Below are 6,000 nucleotides of genomic sequence, written 5' to 3'. Positions count from 1 at the left end.
AAAAAAAAAAAAAAAAAAAAAAAGCCAGGGTGGTGGTACACACCTGCAGTCCTAGCTACTTGGGAGGCAGAGGCAAGGGGGTCGTTTGAGCCCTGGACTCTGAGGCTCCAGTGGACGTGATCACACCACTGTATTCCAGCCTGAGTGACAGAGCAAGACCTTGTTTGTGAAAAAACAAAACAAAACAAAACACACGCACACACACACATACATACACACAGACACACACACAAAAACAATAACAACAACAAAAACGTAGGATGATGAAGCTGTAACACCAAAAAAATAATACACATATGTGCAGAGTGCTCAGTACTGTACTGACATAAAACAGGTATTTGATAAATCTTGAGTGAACAGAGAATGAGTAAATGAAGAAGAGATGCCCATTCAGTCAAGACAGAAGTGAGAAAATATGCTAAGAGATAGCAATGGTTTACAACAGAGTTAGGAAAAGTAGTTATGCCCAGGTGACATGCAACATTGGTAATTATGCTAACAGAAAAAAACCCACTGGAATTCCTACAGTATAAACCAAACAGATTGAAAAGAAGCATAAAACAGGAAAAACAACATGTATTAACAACAGTCCCAGAAAAAGAAAATACCTTGGGAAAATTTTTACTCTGAAGAGGAGCACAAAATATGCTGTATGTTGAAGATTTCAAAATTGTTTTCTCTCATGTCAGGAGACTCCCTAACGTACAATTTTATCCAAGCTGGCATAAGTTTAAGAGGAAACATGAAAAGAGGGGCAAGACAGTATACAAAGTACTAAAAAATTTGGGTAGAAAAATGTCGACACTTCTATGGGAACCAGCAGAAACTCAGAATGGTAATGCAGTTCTAATCCCATTAAGACAAAAGTCTTCAAAGTAAAGTTATGTTGGGCCAGTACAGTGACTCACACCTGTAATCCCAGCATTTTGGGAGGCCAAGGCAGGCAGATCACATGAGGCCAGGAGTTTGAGACCAGTCTGGTCAACATGGCAAAACCCCATATTATTAAAAATACAAAAATTAGCAGGGTGTGGTGGTGCACAGCTGTAATCCCAGCGACTCGGGAGGCTGAGGCATGAGAATCACTTAAACCTGGGAGGCAGAGGGTGCAGGGAGCCAAGATTGTGCCACTACACTCTAGTCTTGGTGACAGAGCGAGACTCTGTCTCAAAATAATAATAATAAATAAAGTTATATTTTAACAAAAGGATTATCAACACAAAATCATGCTTATTTCAAGCAATATGCATTAATAATATAATAAAAATGAAAATACAGGCTTTGCCCACCGCCTAAGGAGGAGGTAGGGTCGTGGCCAGCCAGAAACGCTGTTGCTGGGAAGCCACCTGAGCTACCAGGCCCAGGAGCCCGATGTGGAGCGCTTAAGGGCTACGGGAAGATCCTAGAGGTGGATCTGAAGAACGGATATGGTTTCGTGGAGTCTGATGATCTGCGTGATGCAGATGATGCTGTTTACGAACTGAATGGCAAAGACCTTTGTGGTGAGCGAGTAATTGTTGAGCATGCCCGCAGCCCCCGGCGAGATGGCAGTTATGCCTCTGGACGCAGTGGATATGGTTATAGAAGAAGTGGCCGAGATAAACATGGCCCTCCTACTCGCACAGAGTACATTCTCATTGTGGAGAATTTGTCAAGTCGGTGCAGCTGGCGAGACCTAAAGGATTCTATGCGTCAGGCAGGATAAGTGACTTATGTGGATGCTCACAAGGGATGCAAAAATGAAGGCGGCGATTGAAGTTGTATCTTATTTTGATATGAAAAGAGCTTTGGAAAAGTCAATGGCAGAAAATCTGATTAGTGGAAGACAAGCCAGGTTCCAGATGACGCCGGTCCTACTCCAGGAGCCGGCGTCATTCAAGGCCTCGCTGTAGAAGCAGACACTCCCTTAAGAGCAGAAGCCGAAGTGGCAGCAGCAAAGCACTAATTCTAAGAGCAGACCCCGGTCCAGGTCGGGCTCCGGCTCCTGGAGCAAGAGCCGGAGCCGGAGTCAGAGTCGGAATAAGAAGGAGAAAAGCAGGAGCCCCAGCAAGGACAAGAGCCGCATCCGCAGCTGCAGTGCCAGCAAGGGCCGCAGCAAGCCCAAAGACCAAGCTGAAGAGAAGATCCAAAACAATGACAATGCCAGGAAACCCAAGGGCCGGAGTCCTAGGAGGCATAAAAGTCAGAGCAGAAGTCGGAGCAGGAGTCGGGAGAGGAGAGTGGAGGAGGAGAAGCGAGGCAGTGTGAGTGGGGCAGGAGCCAGGAGGAAGGCAGGGTCCAGGAGAAGAGTCTGCGCCAGAGTCGGAGCCGGAGCAGGAGCAAACCGGGCAGCCGGAGCCAGAGGAGCTGCAAAGACAAGAAGAAGAGCAGTAAGAGAAGCAGGGAGGAGAGCCGCAGCCGCAGTCGCAGCCGCAGTCGAAGCAAGAGTGAGAGGAGCAGAAAGCGAGGCAGCAAGGTGGGCAGCAGCAAGAAGAAAAAGGAAGACACTGACCGCTCCCAACTCTGAATCCAGCCAGAGGGAAGGCCAAGGGGAGAGAGTGAGAATGCTGGCACCAGTCAGGAGATCCGGTCCACGTGGAGGTCCAATTCCAAACAGAAACCAAAACTTCCGTCAGAATCAGGCTTCATATCAAAGTCAGCTTCAAAAACCTGATCTGGGTCCAAGTCTCGATCCAGGCCTGCAAACCCGACTGGGGTCCAAGTCTCGATCCAGGGCAAGCCCGATCGGGGTCCAAGTCTCGATCCAGACCTGTAAACCCGATCGGGGTCCAACTCCCCATCCAGACCTGCAAACCCGATCTGGGTCCAAGTCTCGATCCAGGCCTGCAAACCCGATCTGGGTCCAAGTCTCGATCCAGGCCTGCCTTCAGATCACCCTCCTGATCTAGATCTAGGTCTCAGGCAAGGTCCTCACTGGCTACGACCACAGGGGAACTACCCGAGGAGTCTTTTGTTTATGTTTGCTAGCCGTGGCACAAGTGATTGGAGTAGAACATGTTACTGCTGTACATTTTCAACTCCCCTAATGGTGTGTCCATAATTGTTAGATCTAAGTGCTTCCTCTCCGTAAAGTCTCCCGTTGCCAGGCCTTCCTGTTTCACTGAAAAAAATTTTCTCTTTAGAAAATCCCCTTTTAGCCGGGCGCGGTGGCTCAAGCCTGTAATCCCAGCACTTTGGGAGGCCGAGGCGGGTGGATCACGAGGTCAAGAGATCGAGACCATCCTGGTCAACATGGTGAAACCCCGTCTCTACTAAAAATACAAAAAACATTAGCTGGGCATGGTGGCGCGTGCCTGTAATCCCAGCTACTCAGGAGGCTGAGGCAGGAGAATTGCCTGAACCCAGGAGGCGGAGGTTGCGGTGAGCCGAGATCGCGCCATTGCACTCCAGCCTGGGTAACGAGCAAAATTCTGTCTCAAAAAAAAAAAGAAAAAAAAAAAAGAAAATCCCCTTTTACTCATGGCTCACAGTAGAATATCCAAAACGCCTTGGCTTTCAGGCCTGGCCTTTCCTATAGGGAGGGAGGCTCAGTGACCTAGACAGCTCTAAGGCTGGAATGACCACATAGGTAGGTATAGTGAGTTCAACTAGGTTTTGCTCATGAATTGACGCCTTTCGATGTATGCCATTTAGTGAAAGCGCTAAGTCTTAAGTTTCCTACCACTTTGGTTTCATATTTTTGGACTTAACCAAGTTGTGAATAGCACAGTCGAGGAAAATTGATACCTGCAGTAATCCACAGGAAATAAACTATAGTGTTTCATATTCTGGTATTGTGATTATATTGCTTTACATTAAAAAAGAAGTTTTTTAAATTTTATTTTTCCCTGCCTTGCAAAGTATAGTGACCCTTGTTTCTATTAAATTTGAATAAAGACTATCTTTGCATGACAAAAAAATGCAAATACAACTAAAAAGTAAGAATACTATTTGGAGTTCAAAACAATAAGGTCTGACCTATACGTAACACTGAAATATGAAGAATCTTGCCTCTTGAACATCCTGTTTCTGCAAAAGTGTGGCCTCTGAAGAACAATGAAAATAAAAGAAGCTGACCTAGTAATTCTACAATGATTTCACTTTTTTTTTTAAAGTAAGCAGATAAAAATCCAAAGGAGTGAAAACAAATCCTATTTGTAACAAAAATGTTAACAACCTAATACCTTTAAGCTAATGTCTTTTCCTGGTCCTTCATTTATTTACCTTCAAGATTGCTGAATTAATCTTGAGATTTTTTAGAATCAAATATCTGATTTTAACAGATACATGACTGATAATTACTAAGTAATGGAGTAACTAAGGTAAAATACAATTCTCTCTGGATTTGTTTTGAATTTTTTCTCCTGAAGACATGTGACATGCAACTCAGGATGTGACTTTGAGTTTGGGGGAGGGTTTGCAAACTGTGGTTCACAGGCCAAATTCGACCCACTGTGAATGTTGAAAAACAATCAAAATAAGACTATTTTGTGATGTGAAAATTTCATAAATTTCAGATGTTGTTGTCCATAAATAAAGTTTTACTGGAACACAGCCATACTCGTTTACATATTTATTTTCTATAACTGCTTTTACACTGTAATAGCAGAGTTGAATTATGACAGTGATGACTGGACCTGCAAAACCTAAAATATTTATTATCTGAATTTACATGAAAAAAGTTTGCTGACCCCTGGTCTAGTCTGAACTAGTTTAACAAGAAACTCAGAAATAAGAGCTTAAGAGCTTGATCAACTAATTTTTAAAAGCAATATTAGCCATTTGAAAATCAATTAAGAATTCTATGAAAGCTGATAAAAATGGGGACACTATCTTTCAAGCTGTGATATATTTAGTAAAATGTATAATTCTATGAATGCATCTGAAACGTTCAACTAAGGAACATCAGATTAAGAATAGATAAAAGATTTGTGCCACAAAATAATATGTTATTATTGAATCTGAGGTAGGAAATGAAAGTTATGTATAGGGCTTCCACATTTATGAGTAATATTTTTCAAGAGGTTCATGGACATTTACCAAATTAAAGCAGGAACTACCTGACATGAAATTTAGGGAAGTATGTATAAATTATCACCTTTAAATGTTCATAATTGTTGTCAAGAACAACCACTCATTTAATAATTTGCAAGAATTGTGGAAATTATATAAAGTAAATTAAACCAGACCATGAAGGTTATCTGAGGGTCCATCTGTTATAGCCTTCAAGCACAGAATACAGAACAATGACTAATAACATAGTCATTTTTCTCCCTCGTCTTTCTTCTTTCCTTCCTCCTGCCTTTTAAATTCATCCTGCCGGTGTTTTGCCCTTGAATATCTGTCAATGCTATCTGCATTTTGATTGAACCCTGTAATATAGCTGATTATGTTTTTTTCCTCTAATTCTGGTATAGTATCTAAACGAGGCTAAGCATGAAGACTTGACAAATTATTTTGAAAACATTCCCAGAAGCCTCTGTTGTGTGTTATTAACATCTACCAATATTCCAAGTCTGAATTTTATATGTAGAGACAATGATTTACAACATCTACAAGGAATGACTGTCTATATGTAAAACTAATACTGTAAAGCTTTAACTTTGGTGTGAAAAAAGAAAACACAAAACAAAAAAAACCCCTAGATATTTGGGTTTAAAGAAAAGATCCAAGGTGCTCCCCTACTCCATCATTTCCAGAAGGAATTCAGCATGGAAAAAGCAATACAATTGGAAGGATATACCACAAAATGATACTACACAAAAATATTTACAAAGCTCATTTCGGTGATCTCTGAAGAATAAGCGCATTGATTCTAGGTGACAAAAGCTGTCACCAGTAAAAATTACAGGCTTATTTACAAAGCAAGAGTCTGTTGTCCTCTTTCCAACATAATTTGTAAACTTAAATCCAAATATGGTTACAATAAAATGTTAGTAAGACAGTACAAGGACTACTAATGTAATTTTAAAAAGAGAAAAGCAGCATTTGCCAAATCTCTCAAAAGTTGGGACAGGAGTC

At 41.8% G+C, this 6,000-nt stretch overlaps 1 protein-coding gene across 3 annotated transcripts in view; it reads right to left on the bottom strand.

Annotated features, from left to right (window-relative positions):
* CMSS1 (cms1 ribosomal small subunit homolog) overlaps positions 1-6,000 on the bottom strand; it is a 384,507-nt gene that overhangs the window by 365,756 nt on the left and 12,751 nt on the right. The window lies entirely within an intron of this gene.

The sequence above is a fragment of the Cebus imitator genome, unplaced genomic scaffold, assembly GCF_001604975.1.
Source record: "Cebus imitator isolate Cc_AM_T3 unplaced genomic scaffold, Cebus_imitator-1.0 Scaffold354, whole genome shotgun sequence".
In the NCBI taxonomy this organism is placed as follows: domain Eukaryota; kingdom Metazoa; phylum Chordata; class Mammalia; order Primates; family Cebidae; genus Cebus; species Cebus imitator.
This window is presented reverse-complemented; position numbering and strand designations above follow the sequence as displayed.